Source organism: Sminthopsis crassicaudata, chromosome 2, assembly GCF_048593235.1.
Source record: "Sminthopsis crassicaudata isolate SCR6 chromosome 2, ASM4859323v1, whole genome shotgun sequence".
Lineage (NCBI taxonomy): Eukaryota > Metazoa > Chordata > Mammalia > Dasyuromorphia > Dasyuridae > Sminthopsis > Sminthopsis crassicaudata.
This window is the reverse complement of record NC_133618.1, coordinates 635,473,452-635,493,492: the sequence shown is the minus strand read 5'-3', so window position 1 is coordinate 635,493,492 and position 20,041 is coordinate 635,473,452. Positions and strand designations below refer to the sequence as shown.

The window sequence follows — 20,041 nt, the reverse complement described above, 5'->3', positions numbered from 1 at the left end:
CGGGAAGAGGGGGAGGAGAGGAAAGGGGACGAGAGAAAGAAGGGAGCGAGGAAGGCCCCGAACTCCTCACTGCACGTGCGCTCCTTCTGGAGCCCTCGGCCCTTGTCCTGCTTTCAGATCCCGGAAGTCCCAGAGCCCGGGCTCTCCCCTTTTTGTCCAGCACTCAGAGCCCCAGAAACGCCCCGGACCCACTGTTCGCTGGGCCTTTGTGGGCCTCTCCAGCCGCAAGGCCTGGGGGTCCCCCTTTTCGTCTAGCTCTGGGGGACCCAGAAGCCCTCTACTTTCAGAGCCCCCGCATCTCACGGGCCCGGGGGTTCCCCCACTTTTTGTCGGGCTCTCAGAGCCTCGGAGCCCCAGGCCAGCTGTTGTCTCAGCCTTTGGTCCCCCCTCTTTTTGTGAGCCTTCGGGGACCCTGGAACCCCAGCTGTTCCCCAGACTCTCTGCCAGTCAGTCCCTCAGCGCTTCAGCTGAGACTCTCTGAACCCTAATTCTGCCAGCTCTCAAAGTCCTCGAGGTTTTCGGTAAAAGTCTGCTTTCCTCTCAGGTGGTGCTGAACTTGTCGGTCCCCCGGCCCCATGAGGTGCTACTCAATCCCTGCCATTTTCCCAGACACCCCTGAACCCCAGGATCTGCACTTAGGCTGAATCCTCAGTTTGCTTTCCTTTACCCACATCTGCACCATCCAACATTGACCTATTTTCCCTTGGACTCCCTTAGTTTTAACATTCTGTACAAGACCCCACTCATACCTATTGGGCAACCTCTGCTGCCCCTCACCATGACTATCCGTTTCATCATACATGATTTGGTTTCTCACCAATCTCCTTATGTCTTCTAGTTCTGTCATCTTCAACAGTTTACTAAAACATTAACAGACATTTACCTTGTGCAGAGCAAATTTGTGAAAGGCAACTGTGGGGAGAGAATGCAAGTCCCACGAAGAAGAAGACACTTAGAGACGCCTGTAATCAACAACAATATTAAATAAACTTATCAGATGGAGCAAAGAAAGAACTTTGTAAGACCTAAGAGGAAGGTTTCAGAGAAGAAGTGAAGTTTGAATAATCTGACTTGAGGACCGAAGCAAGGATTTAAAGGATGGATGAAAACTCGAGAGGGATTAAGGTGGAGAAGAACTTTCCAGAAGTGGAAAATATTGTGAACAAAAGTGCAAGAATAGCAAATAGGCTGGATCATAGAGTTGGAAAAGGAGATCCAGCCCAGTTTGTAGATGACCTTGAATACCAGGCAAAAGAGTTTGAATTTTTTTCATTAGGCAATAGGGAATCATGGACCACTGAAAACTGAATTCATGAGTGGATGTTGCGTAAAGGAGTGACATGATCAGATCAATGCATGGAGAAGAAAAACTTGGCAATAGTGGTGATGTGTCTTAGGAGACTAATTTTGGCACCAATGATGTGATTTAGAAAAGCAATTGCTAGTTCCAAATGATGTTTTGGGGGATTAATACCAAATCTCAAGATTGAGATAGGAACCCGGAGATGGGATGTGGTCATGTGAAGAATTCACAATGGTCATTCTCTTTGACAAAAGTTGTTTATTTAGGAGAAATTATAGAAAAATATGAAGAGATAGAATAGATGCCAGAAGTGGTAAATATGAAATAGAGTTGGGAGAGCATATAGTTAGCAAGGAAAAGGGTTTAGGAAATACTCCATGAGGTAGCAGGCTAAATCTATCAAGGAGTTTAGCACCCTAAAAGAGTTAGCTATACGAAAGAGAAAGACACCACAAAGGTGATCAGAAGAAAGACATTGGGCAGGGGGGAGGGGGTAAGAGGTAAGGGAAAAGATACCACAAAGTAGAGTGCCATGGCTTGCTTACCAAAGGGGTTCAGCAAAGATGGTATGAGTCATGGACAGATTTATAGAGGAAATTTAACCTCAGGGATTTGGCATAATTTGCATTTCTGGCTGGACATAACAAGTTGCTACCTTACTACCCATGATCTCTGAAGAGAGTAGAACTGATCCCCATCAGTCACCTTCCTTGCTTGACTCAGGGAATAATTTTATCAATATCTCAGGCTCTCTCTGCCAACATCACCTAGTAATTCAAGATCTCATCAGTGGGAAGAATTATTGGGAAGGATCAAAAACTAAAGCCAACAAAAGTCTCTTTCAAAGCTTTTGCAATTAGGAGGCAGGTAGTAATGAGAATTAGTACTAGAGTGATCAACCAGACTTATTTTCTTTCTATGCCCACAAATTCTTAATGCTTTGATTCTTCTAACATATGTCTCTAGTTTCACATGCTATAATCTGTAGGTTTTTTATGAATCATCATTCTTGTGACAGAAAAATTGTACCAAGTACTCTATAATGCTCCATGTTTGTAGAGTCTGACTACAATCTAAAATGTCTAAAAAACAATTTCTTTTAACTTTAGAAAAATCCCAATCCCCATGAATTTTCTGTGCCTTTTTCTATATCTGAAGTCATTCTTTTAATCTCTTAATTATTTGATCTTCCACAATTATCACATTGCATAAGAAAAATCAGATCAAAAAGGAAAAAAAATGAGAAAAAATGCAAGCAAACAACAAAATACTATGTTGTGATCTACACTCAATCCCTCTCTCTGGGTGCAAATGACTCTCCATTACAAGACTATTGGAATTGGCCAGAATCACCTCACGATTGAAACAGCCATGTCCATCAGAATTGATCATCTTAAAATCTTGTAGCTGTGTACAGTGTTCTCTTTATTCTACTCACTTAAAAATGAAGATTTTAGATAAGGCTGCAACACTAAAAAGAATGGCTAACATATTTAAATTGTTTAAAAAATAGAGTTAAGGGAATTTTAGATAGCAGTGGTTATGCTGGATGAGTGAATGGTGGGGAAATGAAAAATTGAGAAGAAAAAGTAAATGTGGGATAGGAAAGTATAATTTTTGCAAAATATTCCAATTCTCTGTTTACATGAAGAACGGGAATTACAAGAGAGAAGAATAGTTAACTCTGTTACAAATGGGGTTAGATAAGGGTAATGGAAGAGAATTAAGAAAATACTCTTTAGGACAAATAGCAGAAAATGAAGCTTACTGACAGAAGTATTATAGCAATAAACAATCAGAATCTTTCTTTTTGGTTTAGTGTCTTCCCTATATAGCCTTTTTAAAAAGTATCTTCCTTAAAATTTTCTAGAATCTACTCTGCATCTCTTGTGACCCCATCACACCTTACTGTATATTACACTTATCTTGTATATATGAAGAGTTTTGTATGATGCCTTGTTCCATTAGGAAACAGGAAAGAAAAGGTGAAGGCCTATATATTTTTGTATCTAAAGAGTCCAATATAAGATCTTGCTCATGCTTAATAAATATTTGCTGATTTCATAGTATATTAGACAACAACTGTATCATCTATGAATGAAAAGCATAAATTTATGTTGATGTGAGTTGTGTTTTCTTTTCTTCTTGAGTATGTGAACGTAATACACTTTTTGACATTTTTGTGCAGTTTCAGATAGTTTGCATGCTGCCATCTTTGCTCTGAACCTTCCATTCCTCCTCTTCTATCTGGGAGGCAATCCAGTTTAAAGATATTGTAGTGTAGTGTAAATAAACCAGAAACTGAATCTCATTTCTTTTTGCTGAGGCAATTGGGGTTAAGTGACTTGCCCAGGGTCACACAGCTAGATGTGTTATATGTCTGAGGGCAGATTTGAACTCAGGTCCTCCTGACTTCAGGGCTGGTGCTCTATCCACTGTGCCACCTAAATCTAATTTCTTAAGGTGGCTAACATGGCATATTTCAATGAACTAATGAAAATGTTTAGAAAATTTTAATGAGAATGAGAAATAGCCCACATTCTGCACTAACATCCACCAAGGATGGATACTTGTTTGAAGTTTTGTTTTATTTTGTTTTGTTTTAAAGGATATTCTATTATTTTGCCCGTTTCATATACAAACTCCTTTTAACATTCATTAAGATAGTATTTTATTTTTCCAAATACATGCAAAGATAGTTTTCAATATTCACTTTTGTAAGACCTGTAAACCAAATTTTTTCTCTCTCCTCCTCTTCCCCTTCGCCAAGCAATCTGATTTAAATTAAACGTGTATAATTCTTGTAAACATATTTCCATAATCATCATGCTACACAAGAAAAATCAGATCAATCAGATCAAAAGGCCAAAAAAAATTTTTAAAACCACAAAGGAAAAAAAAAGCAAACAACCACAAAAGTGAAAATAGTATATTCTTTGATTCACAGTCTCCATAGTTCTCTCTCTGAATTTGGATGGCACTTACCATCACAAGTCTATTTGAATTGCCTTGAATCACCAATTTAACATTTTTTAAGATGTTGAGTTCCAAATATATCTCTATATTAATTATGTTGCGAAAGAAGACAGACTAAAGAAACAAACCAAAAAAAAATGGAAAAAAAATAAAGAAAATGAAAAAATAATATACTTTGAATTGCATTAAGATTCCATGAATTCTTTTCCTGGAGATAGACATTATTTTTCATCATGAATCCTTTGGAATTGACTTAGACAATTGTATAACTGAGAATAGCTGAGTCAATCATGGTTAATCATTATCAGTGTTACTGTTATTGCATATCATATTCTGGTTCTGCTCACTTCAGTTCATGTAAGTCTTTCCAGGTTTTTCTGAGAGTTTCTTGCTTGCCATTTCTTATAGCATAATAATATTCCACTATAATTATTTACTACAACTTGTTCTTTTATTACCCCCTCGATGAATATCCCCTCGATTTCCAATATTTTGCCACCACTAAAAGAGCTACCATATAAAATTTTTTTTTTTTTTTTTTTTTTGGTACAAATAGGTCCATTTCCTTGTTTTTGATTTCTTTGGGATATAGTCATAGCATTAGTATTCCAGAGTCAAAGGGTTTTATAGTTCGTTCATATTTTGCAGTTTTATAGACCTTTGGGCATAGTTGCAAATCACTATTCAGAATTAGCTCACCATTCTACCAATAGTCTTGCTAGAGATTTTATGGGAAGACTTTGACCAGAATAGTATAGGATAAGAAGCAATGAATAAAGTTCTTATGGTAATGAGGTCATGGATCCATGAAAGCATCAAAGAAAGTGTTGTAATAGGTTACATTCTCTAACTGAAACTTACTTTTTTCAAATTTGCATTAATTTCTAACATTCTAGAAGTACTCCCTTTTCATAATTTGCTGACCATAGTAAGTCTTTGAACCTAATTTTGCACTTATTCTTCATTCTTGATCTACGTTTCATAATTTGGTTGTTTTCTATTTTTATTAACACAAATATAGTTTTTCCTCTATGTATTTCTATTAAATTTATTAATGAGACCACCAAATAAAGTCAGTAAATAGATTCCTGCTTTTTCAAAAATAACTATTTTATGGCTATGATAAATCAAAAGAAAAATGTATTTCCCAAATTTTCTTTTGTAAAGGCATATGTCTCTTTTGGTTTTATAATTGGGCCAGTATTTGAAAAAATAAGAGTTCTTCTAGGAGTCAAAGCTATAAAGTTCAACTATAATAAAAAAAGAATCTGCTCCTGCAAATGTTGCAAATTCCTATAGACCTTTAGAACTGGAAGGGACTAGAGAGATGATTTAGTCCCAAACCATCATATTACAAATGAAGGAACTGAGGTTCAGTGAAGTGAAGTGATTTGGGCTGGATATTGTCAGAGATCATTGTATTACATACAACTCCTTGTAAGGACACAAAATCTCTAAGGATGAAGTTGCTACCCTAATGTCAAGCTTTAAGTAAGTGGAAAAACCAAAATGTGAATACAGATCTCCCAGCTCCAAGTTTTTTGATCATTTGTACTGTCGTAGTGGCAGCAGCCACCCAAAATCAGGCTTTCATATTTCCAATCCAGTGGTCTTTGTAGTAGGTTTCACGACCTCTTAGGAGAGACACAATTCTTTATACATTAGTTTATATATGCAGTTTAGCTGAATGCAGAAATGAAATAACGATAAGTAGGTAGATAGGTAAATAGATCAGTGTGGTTATTCATCCTTCCTTTGCAAAAAAAGAACCATGACATCATAGAAGTGATGCCATGAGATGCAAGTGAAATGGATTTGAGTGAGGGAGGGCTGTACAAGGTCACTTGCCTCACTTTCCCCTCCAGAGTGCAATGGCAAGATACAGATCTAGCAGCTAGTGGAGATAATCTTGGATGAAATGGGAGACAGATAGATAGATAGAATGACAGAATAGATATAATTTATCTCTATAAAAGCTTATTGACAATCAAGAATGAAAGACATAAAAGCAATTTAACAAAAGAATTACTAATGTTATTTCTAGAATGATTACTAGATTATTTCTCAATACCACCATTAGGCAGAAAACCAAGTTACTTTCTGGACTTTGTTGCAAAACATTGCTGTTACTAATTGGATGAACTCTGCTCCTTCCTAGCCTTCTAGCCATAGTATGTACATTGTGAAAATTCTGCTTTCTGGAAGTATTGCAGCTATACTAAAAAGGAGGAAATAGAATTAAATTATGTTTCTATAAGGCCAGATGATATATAGTGGAAAGACTACTGAATGGTGAAGCTATGAGGGGAATTTTGGAAGAAAGAAGTGCCTTCTTGGCAGGGAATAAGGAAGGACAGAGAATACAAGGCATAATCCCAGGTGGACTCTAGATCTTGAAAAAAAGTAAACTCCTAGCATATGTTCCTGACAGCGGATGTATCTGAATACACTTTTAGTTAGGTCTTCAGGCAGTCTCTGATTCATTTCCCCTCCTCCCTCTAGTTTGATGTTGGAAATATCAGACTCTAGAATAAAGAACATCTCAGAGCTGGAATGAATTTCAGAGCCAACTGCGACACTAGAAGTGACTTTGGTAAGGTCACCCAGGTTTGTTTAATGATCTCCAATTAGAAGGAGCATATCTCCAAAGACAACACACTTCACATTCTCATTGCTTTAATGGATAGGAATCTTTTCCATAAAATCAAGCCTAAATTTGTCTCTTGGCAACTTTCAGGGAGATTCGCCCTGAGAAGAAAATGTTGCCTTCAAGTATTTAAAGAGATATTGTTGAAGGGAATCCTAAGGCCAGAACCTTGTGAATTCAGTTTCAATTCTAGGACAAAACAAGTCACTTAAAAAGCATTCTACTGTTAACAAAAGTAGAGTAATTTTGCTGTAACACTGCAAGGATATAGTGATACCTAACTTCCCTGGAATTCTGGATAGTAGGGTAGGCTATGGCAACTCTAGCAGAATTTGGACATCCACTAAGTCAAAGTGAATGGGATTTTTTGTTTAATGTCCTTCAATGACCAGGAAGTTGTGTCAATGGAGGAAGGGGCCAATTGAGTTCTGAGGCAGCTTTTTTGTCTTTTAAGGAAAATAAATTTCTACTGAATGGGCAATCCTGATTAATCATAAGCTATTTCTGTGATAGCAAAGTCCTTAGGATATTTAGAATGGCTTGCTCAATTTAGATACTTTCATAATAGCTTGTATTTGACATTTGTTCTGGCAGAAGTAATACAAGTGAAAAAAAAAAAAAAAACAAAAAGAAAATCTATAATCCCTCCTCCCAAAGAGTCGCATCTTTGCAATCCACAATGGATGTCCTAATGCAAAGTGGTGATTCTAAGATGATCACCCAGAATCTCACCTAGAATATCAAGGACATAGCACAGATCATGATATCTGTGGCAATTCTTGACCATACATGAGTCAGCTGTCATGTATCTAAGAAGTCATAAGTTTCTTGTAAGGTAATCTGTCAATCAGTGAATACGTTATCTTTACATGTTTTGAACTCATTACCTTTCCTCCTAAACACACCTCTTAACTCTTATCTTCCCTATGACTGCTTGGGGCATCATCCTTCCAAGTCTCTCACCTTACAATCTAGGAGTTTTCCTTAACCCATCACTATCTCTCAATAGGTATAAAAAGGGTAAAGAAGCTTGATATTGTTTTTTAAATTGTTTCCTTTATCTTTCTAGTTATACATCTACATTAATCCTTTTAATATATACATTTCTTAGGTGCCCCAAATCACTATTGATCAAAGAAATGCAAATTAAGATAATTCTGAGATACCACTACACACCTGTCAGATTGGCTAAGATAAGGAAAAGATAAGAACGAATGGTGGAGGGGATGTGGGAAAACTGGGACAAAGATATATTGGAATACAAGAGAGAACTGTTGGAATACTCAGGGGCCAAACCAGAATGGATCTCCTCTTGTGAGAGGATGATACAAGGAGACTGAGGGGCAGTTGCTGTTCTCTGACCTCTCTGACCGAGAGGCTGTTGCATTGTCTGACCTCTCTCCTCTATCCTCTGCCTCCAATTTATCTCGTTCCCAGTCTGCAACACCTGTGTCAGTAAAGGCTGCCTTGCAACTCCTTCAGATATTATGATCCCCAGCTGTGGAGGCTCTCAAAGAATTGACCTGTCCCTTGACACTGATATATATATATATATATTCTGGAGAGCAATTTGAAATTATGCTCAAAAGGAGAGAAAGGGACCTACATGTGCAAAAATATTTGTGGCAGCCCTTTTTGTAGTGGCAAGAAACTAGAAACTGAGTGGATGCCAATCAGTTGGAGAATGGCTGAATAAGTTATGGTCTGTCAATGCTATGGAATATTATTGTTCTGTAAGAAATGACCAATAGGATGATTTCACAGAGATCTGGAGAGACTTACATGAACTGATGCCAAGTTAAGTGAGCAGAATCAGGATATCATTATACATAGCAACAATAGGACTATACGATGATCAATTCTGATGGACATGGCTCTCTTCAACAATGAATTAATTCAGATCAGTTCCAATTGTTCATTAATGAAGAGAGCCATCTATATCCAAAGAGAGGACTGAGGGAACTGAGGGTGAAACACAACATAGCATTCTCACTCTTTCTGTTGTTATTTGCTTGCATTTTGCTTTCTTTCTCAGGTTTTTCTTTTCTTTCTAGACTGATTTTTCTGTGCAGCAAGGTAACTATAGATAGGTATACACATATTGAATTTAACATATATTTTAATATGTATTGGAATATGTGCCATCTAGGGGAAGGATTAAGGGAAGGAGGGGGAAATTTGAAAAAGAAGGTTTTTTCAGGGTCCTTGTTGAAAAATTACTCATGCATATGTTTTGTAAATTAAAAATAAATAAAATCACCTCTATTATTGCATATAAAAATATACATTTATTTATTTTTTATTTTTTTCCTGAGGCTAGGGTTAAGTGACTTGCCCAGGGTCACACAGCTAGGAAGTGTTAAGTGTCTGAGACCAGATTTGACCTCGGGTCCTCCTGAATTCAAGGGTGGCTATCTATCCACTGCGCCACCTAGCTGCCCCAATATACATTTCTTTATGAATCATGTTGGGGCAAAAAAAAAAAAAAAAAAAAAAAAAAAAAAAAAAATGGAAAAACCATGAGAGGAAAAAAAAAACAATAAAAAGGAAAAAAAAAAAAAAGGGAACATAGCATATGTTGATTTATATTCATTCTCCATGTTCTTTCTCTGGATGCAGATGATTTTTTTCCATCCAAAGTTTATTGGGATGCTTTGAATCACTGAACTGCTGAGAAGAACCAAGTCATTCATAGTTGATCATTGCACAATCTTGCTGTAACTATGTACAATGTATTAGTGATTCTACTTGTTTTGCTCAGCATCAGTTCGTGTAAATCTTTCCAGGCCTTTCTAAAATTAGATTGTTCATCATTTTGTATAGAACAATAATATTCCATTACTTTCATATACCATAACTTATTCAGCCATATTCCAGCTGATGTGTATACACTCACTTTCCAGTTCTTTGCCGCTAAAAAAAGAGCTGCTACAAACATTTTTGATTAAGTGAGTCTTTTCCACTTCTTTATGATTTCCTTGGGATACAGATCCAGTAATTACACTGCTGGATCAAAGGATATGCAAAGTTTTATAGTCCTTTGGGTATAGTTCCAAATTGCTCTCCAGACTCACTGGATCATTTCATAACCAACCAATATATTAATGTCTTAATTTTAACACATCCCCTCCAACATTTATCTCTACTTTTTCCTATTATCTTAGTCAATTTGAGAAGTGTGAGGCAGTACCTTAGAGTTGTTTTAATTTGCACTCCTCTATTCAATAGTGATCTAAAGCATTTTTTTATGAGTAGGAATGGCTTTAATTTCATCATCTGAAAATTATCTGTTCATATCCTTTGACCACATCAGTTGGAGAATGACTTGTATTTTTATAGATTTGACATAGTTCTTTATATATTTTAGAAATACTATCTTTAAAAAAAAATTTTCCCCAGTTTTGTACTTCCCTTTTAATCTTGTTTATGTTAGTTTTGTTTGTGCAGAAAGTGATTTTTTTTTTTTAAGATGAGAAGTGTCAATGAAAATTTTAAAAAGAAGAGAGAAGAGAACTGGGGAAAATTCAGTGTGAGACAAAAACAAGAAGACAGTTTTGGAACTACTATGTTGAATTTGTTATATATTCTTTCTACCCATGTTCCCATTATTGCTTAATAGTGAATGCATAATAACATTTAGTTATAAGTATATACTTAAAGGCAGTGCAACTAAGTGGCACTGTGGTTAGAGTGCTCATCTAGGAATCTGGAAGCCCTAAATTAAAATCCAGCATCAGACCTTGTGTGACCCTACTCAAGTCACTGAAATACTGTCTCAATTTCCTCTTTTGTAAAATGGGAATAATAATAGCAATTACCTCCTAGAGCTGTTGTGAAGTTAAAATGAGATAGTATCTGTGGGGAGCTATATAAATGCTGGTTATTATCTGACAATAAGGAATGTTCTCTTCTAATAGAACTAGGTCCTGAATAGTGTGAATAAGGAATCCTATAAAGCAGAATTGTTTGAATTCACTTGACATATTTCCATTGGTCTGGAACTAATGATCATATTTTACATGACTGTTACATTGAATTTAAGCAATAGCTGTAGGGCACTCATTATTCACCCTAAATAGTACCTTGCTGTACTTAGTACCTTGCTTCTCTGCCACCGGCAGGCAAAATGTATTTTATTATCTATTCTCTGGGACCACTGTTGGTTAGTTAGTTACACAAAATTCCTCTTAATGCTCTTTCCATTTGCATCAGGGTATATATTGTACTGGTTCTGTTTTCTTAACTCTCCATTAGTTCATACAAATCTTTCTTTATGTTTAAATTTATTATGTTTGTTGTTTCTGGTTATATAATAATATTACATTTTATATCTAAATCACAGTTTATTTACACATTTTCTAATAGATAAGCACCTATTTTATTTCCAGTTCACTGTTGACACAAAAAGTGCTACTAGGAATATTTTGGTGTATCTTGACCTTTCTGTTTTTTACTTCTTTGGAATAATTACTTAGTAGTGAGACTGCTGAAAGCAAAATTTCTTTTTCCCCCCTGAGGCTGGAGTTAAGTGACTTGCCAAGGGTCACACAGCTAGGAAGTGTTAAGTGTCTGAGACCAGATTTGAACTTGGGTCCTCCTGAATTCAAGGCTGGTGCTCTGTCCACTGCGCCACCTAGCTGCCCCTATTAGTCTTAAAAATGAAAAGGGAGAACTCGCTATTAATGAAGAGGAAATTAGAACAATAATTAGGAGCTACTTTGCCCAACTTTATGCCAATAAATTCGATAACTTAAATGAAATGGAAGAATACCTTCAAAAATATAGCTTGCCCAGATTAACAGAGGAAGAAGTAAATAGTAGTGAGATTGCTGGATCAAAGGGTACAAACAATATAAGTCCCATTATCCACATATTTCCATAACTTCTCGAATGAAAACCATTAGTACATTACTGTGTCTCTGATCCCACAACCCTTCCAACACTCACTGTTTCCATTTTCTATCCTTTTCTTTGATATGCAGGGCATAAAATAGAATCTCAGAACAGTTTTAAAATGTGTTTTTCTTATTAGTGATTTGGAATATATCTTCATATGCTGGTAGATAGTTTTCAATTCTTCATATCAAAAGGGTAGAAATTCAACAAGGTTAGTTGCTACAAAGCAAATGATATCCGGAAAGAAAATGGCAAATGAATTTGAAACAGTTTCAGTAAAGAAATGAAAGCCAAATTATAGGGATTTAAGGAGTGAGTAGTAAGAAAATAGAAGTATCAGGTACAGACTACTTATTCTAGATGTTTGGAAGAAAAAAGGAGCAGATTTTTACCTAGAGGACTTTGGTAAGCCCCTTTCTCTCTTGTGTATTGGGGACTCCTGGGATAGGTGTGTGGAACAGATCTACTTCTGCCTAAGATGGATAATGTGGGCTAATGACAGAAGACGCAGATGGATGGTGAGTTAACCACAAAGACCTGGAAACAATGGCAGGCCAGATGAGTCAGAGATGCTGAATACATGTGGACTTGGAAGGAAGCCTATGCTACATCTGTGTGGCCCCAAGAGAGGAGCCCCAGCAACTGAGACAGACATCAAGCTCTACACATCAACATGGAAAGAGGCCCATTCTGAAGAGAGTTACTTGTACAATGCACACTCCTATCCACCCCCAGAGAAGCAGCCAGAACCAGATGCCAAACTGACAGCAGAGGAGAGACTGGAACTAAGGAGCAATGAGACACAGCACAATGACATGTATTAGCAAACTTGGCTTGTTACTTCCAGAGTGCAGTGAGTCATGTAGACTGTATAATTCCACATTGGAAATGGGTAGGTTTTCTTAAATATCTATTTGTTTAATGTTCATCCTTAATAGCTTTTTTGTCATACAAATTAATTTTTTTTTCTATTTTCAATGTCCTGTCAGGCTGAATAATTGCAGAGGAGCTGAAGGCTCGTTCTGGGAATCAAAATAAACTCATGAGTTCTATGTGATTTTTTGAAACATATCTCCAAAATTTTGTACAGACTTTATAAGTTAAGAGGATAAGTGGATAGGTTTATACAATCTTTTCCTCCAAATATAGATGAAAATAGATCATAAAAGAGGGAAAGGGACCCACATGTGCAAAAATGTTTGTAGCAGCAATTCTTTTTGTAGTGGCAAGGAATACTCACCAATGGGGGAATGACTAAATAAGTTAGGGAATGTAAAGGAATACTATTGTACTATAAGAAATGATGAACATGTTGATTTCAGAAAAGCCTGGGGAAACTTATATGAACTGATGATAAGTGAAGTGAGAAAAACCAGAGAACATTGCACACAGCAACTTAGAAGGATTGTGTGATGATCACTTGTGATGGACTTAAGCTCTTCTCAGCAATGTAAAGACCCAAGACAATTCTAATAGACTTGTGATAGAAAATGTAATCCACACTCAGAGGGAAACCTAGGAAGACTGAATGTGGATTGAAGGATAATGTTTTCACCCTTTTTAAAAATTTGAGTGGCTTTTCCCTTTTGTTCTGATTTTTCTTTCACAATGTAACTTATATGGAAATATGTTTAAAATGATTGTACATTTATAACCTATAAAGGATTGCTTGCTATCTTGAGGAAAGGAGAAATAAGACAGGAAGGGAGAAAAATTTAGAACTCAAGGTCTTATAAAAATGAATGTTGAAATGAGGTGATTCAGGCCAATTCCAATAGACTTGTGATGGAGAGAGCCATCTATACCCAGAAAGAGGACTATGGGGATCATAACATAGTATTTTCACATTTTTTGTTGTTCCTTGCTTGCTTTTGTTTTTTTTCTCATTTTTTCCCTTTCTGATCTGATTTTTCACATGCAACATGATAATTGTGAAAATATGTATAGAAGAATTCCATATGTTTAACATACATTGCATTGCAAATCATTGTTGATCAGAGAACTGCATATTAAGACAATTCTGAGAAACCACTGCACACCTGTCAGATTGGCTAAGATGACAGGAAAAGATAATGATGAATATGGAGGGGATGTGGGAAAACTGGGACGCTAATACATTGTTGGTGAAGTTGAGAACAGATCCAACCATTCTGGAGAGCAATCTGGAACTATACTCAAAAAAGTTATCAAACTGTGCAAATCCAGCAATGTTACTACTGGGCTTATATCCCAAAGAGATATTAAAGAAGAGAATGGGACCTGTATGTGCAAAACTGTTTGTGGCAGCCCTTTATGTAGTGGCTAGAAACTGGAAATTGAAGGGATGCCCACTAATTGGAGAATGGCTGAATAAATTGTAGTATATGAATGTTATGGAATATTATTGTTCTATAAGAAATGACCAGTAGGATGAATACAGAGAGATTTGGAAAGACCTACATGAACTGATGCTAAGTGAAATAAGTAGAACCAAGAGATCATTATACATTTCAACAACAATACTACATGATGACCCTGATGGACGTGGCTGTCTTCAACAATGAGAGGATCCAAATCAGTTCCAACTGATCTGTAATAAACAGAACCAACTACACCCAGAGAAAGAACACTGAGAAATGAGTATGGACCACAACACAACATTTCCACTCTTTCTGTTAGTTTATTTGCATTTTTGTTTTTTTCTTCCTCAGGTTATTTTTACCTTCTTTCTAAATCCGATCTTTCCTGTGCAACAAGATAATTGTATAAATATGTATACATACATTGCATTTAAATAAATAAATAAACATACATTGGATTGTTTGCTATCTAGGGGAAGAGGTGGAAGAGAGGGAGGGAGAAAAATTTGGAACACATGATTTTGCAAGGGTGAATGTCGCAAACTATCTTTGCATGTATTTTGTTTTTGTTTTTGCTGAGGCAATTGGGGTTGTGACTTGCTTGTGGTCACACAGCTATTATTTAAAAAAAAAAGTCAATGCTTAGATCAATAGGATGATTTCAGAAAGATCTGGAGAGACTTACACAAATTGCTTCTAAGTGAAATGAGTAGAACCAGAAGAACATTGTACATGGCAACAATAAGATCAACTCTGATGATGTGGCACTTTTCAACAATGAGTTAATTCAGGCCCTTTCCATACTGGGTTTTGTTAAATGTCTATTTGGTGTTAGTCCTTCCTAGTTTTTTTTTGTTTGTTTGTTTTTTTGGTATACAAATGAGACTTTTTTCTATTTTCCACTACCAAAAGGGATGAAAATTGGCTCTCTGGTGTAATTGGTATTGTGCATTTCTTACTAAGGAGACCTCCCCTGCAAAAAAAAAAAAAAAAAAAAAATGCAGAATGGCCTCTCTCTGCAATGCACTTCCCTGGAAAGTTGCCTAGAGCTCCCAAGAGATTGAATGTCATGTCAGGACTGACACAGCCAGTAGGTACCAGTTGATTGAATTCCTTCATTCTTGAAGAGGACCAAAATGACAGCGTTCCTGTATTACTTTTTCTGAACAGCTGGTGAGTGCTTATTCTGTGTGAGTTTTCAATAAAATAGTTCAATAAAATAGTTTTTGGGTGTTTTTTGTTTGTTTGTTTGTTTGTTTTTTTGGCAATCCTGTATTTGACTTAATGATCAGAGGTTAGACTTGAATCCAGGTCTTTCTGTTCTGAGACCAACTCTCTACTATGCCACAAGATGTATATGTGTATGTGTGTGTGTGTGTGTGTGTGTATACATATATACATATATTTTAATGAAAAATTAATCAAATTTTAAGGATTACGCAACTTGCCCTGAAATAACTAGAGACTCACAAAAATTGGAAAAAAGAATAACTTTCTCTTCTTTAGTGAATATACAGCTTCTTTTTTGAAAAATATGTTTTTCTGGAAACTGAGTGGATGCTCATGATTTGGGTAATGGTTGAATAAGTTATGGTATGAGTGTAATGGAATATTATTGTTCTGTAAGAAACTATCAGCAGGATCATTTTGGAAAGCCCTTGAGAGACTTACATGAACTGATGCTGAGGGAAATGAGTAGAACCATGTTGTACATGGCAACAAGATTATGTGATGATCAACTCTGATGAACTTGGCTCTTTTTTTTTCTTTTCTTTCCTTTTTGAGGCTGGAGTTAAGTGACTTGCCCAGAGTCACACAGCTAGAAACTTGGCTCTTTTCAACGAGGTGATTCAGGGCAACTCCATAGACTTGGGATGGAAAGAGCCATCTGTATCTAGAGAGGACTGTGAGGAGTAAATAGGAATCACAACATAGTATTTTCCCCTTTTGTTGCTGTTTGCTTATTTGTTTTTTTCTTTCTCATTTCTTTTCATCTGATTTTTCTGTCCAGCATGATAAATGTGGAAATAGGTATAGAAGAATTGCACATGTTTAACCTATAATGGATAATAGTATCTAGGAGAAGAGCCAAGTGGGGAGGGAAGGAGAAAAATATGGAACACAAGATTTTGCAAGGGTGAATGCATTTTCATTGAAATTTATCTTTGTATATTTTGAAATATATAAAGTTAATATTAAAAATAAGAATAATTTTTAAAAGATAAAAAAAAATTTAAGTATGTTCTTGACAGAGCTTAGATTAAATGGTATGGCTTTGTAACATTTTGTTATTTTGAAGACTCAAAGAAACAGTGGTCTACTTCATAGTAATGGTTGGACACTTTATATCTCAATATTGGATTTACATAATGTGGCAATTGAAGAGGGAAAGTGATGAGTGAGATCTTGGGAAGGTGGGAATTAGGAGAGAAAGCCTGAAGCACTGATAGAATTATGACATTCCTGGATTCAATCAGGGAAGGGCACTAATAAGATCATATCAGCCTTACTTGAGCTTTTTGTTCAAGTAGACTTTTGATTAGAGTCCCCAAGTGTTATACTGTAACACATGTAATTATATTGTAACACATGTAAAATGTATGGGATTGCCTGTCATCAAGGGGAGGGAGTAGAGGGAGGGAGGGAATAATTTGGAAAAATGAATACAAGGGATAATGTTATAAAAAAATTACTCATGCATATATACTGTCAAAAAATTATAAATAAAATTTTTTTAAAAGTGCAACAACAAAAAAAAATAAAATAGAGTCCCCAAGTGGGGAGTCTCTAGAAACCCCATCTATTATCCAATCAGAAAGCCAAGTTATGATGTAAAAGCCCCACAGTTACATTTCCCCTATAAAAGATCTACTTGTATAGCAGATCCCCACCAAGGCCTTTTAGGCTTAGCAAACCACACTGCTGCTTTATGGCATTTTTTTCCTTATTACAGCTAACTCTTTTTAGGGTGCTAACTCCCTTTTAGGCTTAGCCCACCATGGCATAATTCCCTTTCCCCACTAATTCCCTTTTGGGGTTATTCTGCTAACTGCTCTATGAGTTCAGCCCACTAGTCAGTGTCATACTCTTACCTCATGATATTTTCCTTTTAATGGAGTCTTCCTCCTGGTTAATTGAGAGTTCAATTAGAAAACCTGTATTTTCCCTTGTTAATTGTTAAAAGTTCTTTCCTTGCTGACTTCTCTTGGAATACAGACCATTCTTTCTCTCCCCCCTTCCCCCCCTCCCCCCCCAGGCTGGGGTTAAGTGACTTGCCCAGGGTCACACAGCTAGGAGGTGTTAAGTATCTGAGACCAGATTTGAATTCAGGGCTGGTGCTCTATCTACTGCGCCACCTAGCTGCCCCCCCTGAATACAGACATTCTTAGCATCATAATAAAATCTTTGCCCCTTGGTTTAGAAATCTATTTCTATAAAGTCCTAACACCAGCCCTACCCAATCTAATTTTGGGTTTGCACCACAGAACATCAAGAAAGGACTGTATTTTTAGGGGAAAAGAACCTACACTTTGTTCTTAGAAGGGGTTAAAAGTAACTGGGGTTGGATCTAGGTCACTTCAGCTGAAGGGAGCCTAACTGACCAGAAGGTTAGAATCTGTGACCTCTTAATGAGTGGTAGAACAAAGCAAGCTGTGGAAGGAGAAAGCTAGAGAGAAGAGATTGCTGATGGATAGGCCAGCCTCTGGGGACAAAAGAAAATAGAGGTCTGGTGTTAAGACAGGACAGGCCTGACATTCGGTGCCCCTGAAAGAATAATGAGACAACAGAAAGAACAAACTCTGAAGAAAGCTCAATAGTAAGAGCAGAGAAGGGAGAACTCTGAGAGAGGGCTCTCACAGGACAGGGGTAGCCCCAGATCTCATGGCAGCACCTTTATGCTCCTCTAGTTAAGATCTTTGGAACTTGGAGTTACTATGAGTAACTTATTGCCAAATATATTATGTTTGTTCATGGGTTTATTTATTCTCTGATTCATTGTGGCTAAGCTGGAAGTAGGAAGTTAATGCCTTTTTCTGTACTGCCCAGCTTCCTAGGAAGGGGCTCAAGCAGGGTAAAATGCCAACAGGCTCTCCAGCCCTGCCCATTTCTTACTCCTTTTACCCCTCAAGTGAGTAGGCCTGGTTAGATTAGGGCTAGATCATTTATCTACTAGGCAAATTATGTTTAATGGGCAATGGAATTACTCTCTTTATGGAAAATAGGGAAGGGTTGTACAGGTATAGCTTCTCTATCTATTTTTATTTATCTTTATAGCTCCTTTTAGCAAGGACGGTTAGAAATAAAAAATGGGTTCTTGCTTCTCTTCTGTTGGGGATTAGGATGAAGTAGGCAAGTGGGCAACGCAAAAATGAAAGATAACTTGATTTCTGATACTGAAGTAAAGGGTCAGTAGCATCTTCCTTCCTTTGCTTGGGCAAGAGCTTCATAATATTATACTATTTACTATTGTCTATTAAGAATTTTAGATAAGGACAGCTAGATGGTCCAGTCAATAGAGCACTGGCCCTGGAGTTAGGAGGACATTAGACAATTAATACTTCCTAACTGTATGACCCTGGGCAAGTCACTCAACTTCGGTTGCCTTACCAAAAAATAAATTAGTTAAAAAAAAATTTTTAGATAAGTTCCTTCACTGAATCCCAATTATTTCTCTAAACCCATATAAATGTATATAAGGCTCATGCCAGAGAAAAGAAGGTTCATACAGTGGTCCTCAAACTTTTTAAATAGGGGGCCAGTTCACTGTTCCTCAGACTGTTGGAGGGCTGGAATATAGTAAAAACAAAAACTCACACTCTGTCTCCACCCTTCAGCCCATTTGCCATAACCAGGGGCACACAAATGTCCTCAGTAGGCCAAATCTGGCCTAAGGCCATAGTTTGAGAACCACTGCAACATATTCAGGCTCAGTGTCTATAGTGCAAGGAAATATTGAAATAATTTTTAAATTTAGGCAATTTTACTAATGAACAAAAGCCATAATATTTTTATATATTGCATTAAGTATTTCCCAATTACATGTAAAAAAAATTTTACAAGAAAATTTTAAGCAAGAAAAGAATTTTGAATTCTAAATTTTCATTTTCCATTTCTTTCCCCCTCCATCCTCACCCCTCCTTAAGAAGGCAAGCAATTTGAATTCAATTATACATGAAAGGTCATGCAAAACATTGCCATATTAGCTGTCTTGAAAAAGAAAATTCAAACAAAATAAAATTATAAAAATTAAGTTTTTTAAATGGTATCCTATCTGCAGTTAGAGTTCATCAGTTCTTTTTCTGGAAGTGGACAATATTTTTCATCATAGCTCTTTTGTAATTGTCTTAGATCAATCTTGATCAGAGTAGCCAAGTCTTTCATAGTTGATCATTCTTGCAATATTGCTGTTACTTTGTACAATGTTACCTTGGTCCCACATTTCACTTTGTAGCAATTCACATAAGACTTACAAGATTTTTTTAAAGCCATCCTGCTCATCAATACTTTTTTAAAATAGCATTTTTTCCCAAATACAAATATAGTTTTCAACATTCATTTTTAATAGTACTTTATTTTTCTAAATACATGAAAATATAGTTTTCAACATTCACCTTTGCAAAACCTTGTGTTCCAAATTTTTCTACCTCTTCCCTACTCCCCAAGGCAACAAGTAATCCCACATAAATTAAACACATCATTGAGTTTCACAACTCTACCAACAGTGCATTAGTGTCCCAATTTTCCCACATTCCCTCCAACATATATCATTATTTTTCCTGTCATCTTAGCCAATCTGAGAGGTGTAAAAGTGGTACCTCAGAGTTGTTTTAATTTGCATTTCTCTAATTAGTAGTGATTTAGAGCATTTTTTCAGATAAT

The 20,041-nt window shown here is 36.4% G+C and overlaps 1 pseudogene; it reads left to right on the top strand.

The window, feature by feature from the left end:
• LOC141553013 (2-acylglycerol O-acyltransferase 2 pseudogene) overlaps positions 1-20,041 on the top strand; it is a 32,412-nt pseudogene that overhangs the window by 352 nt on the left and 12,019 nt on the right.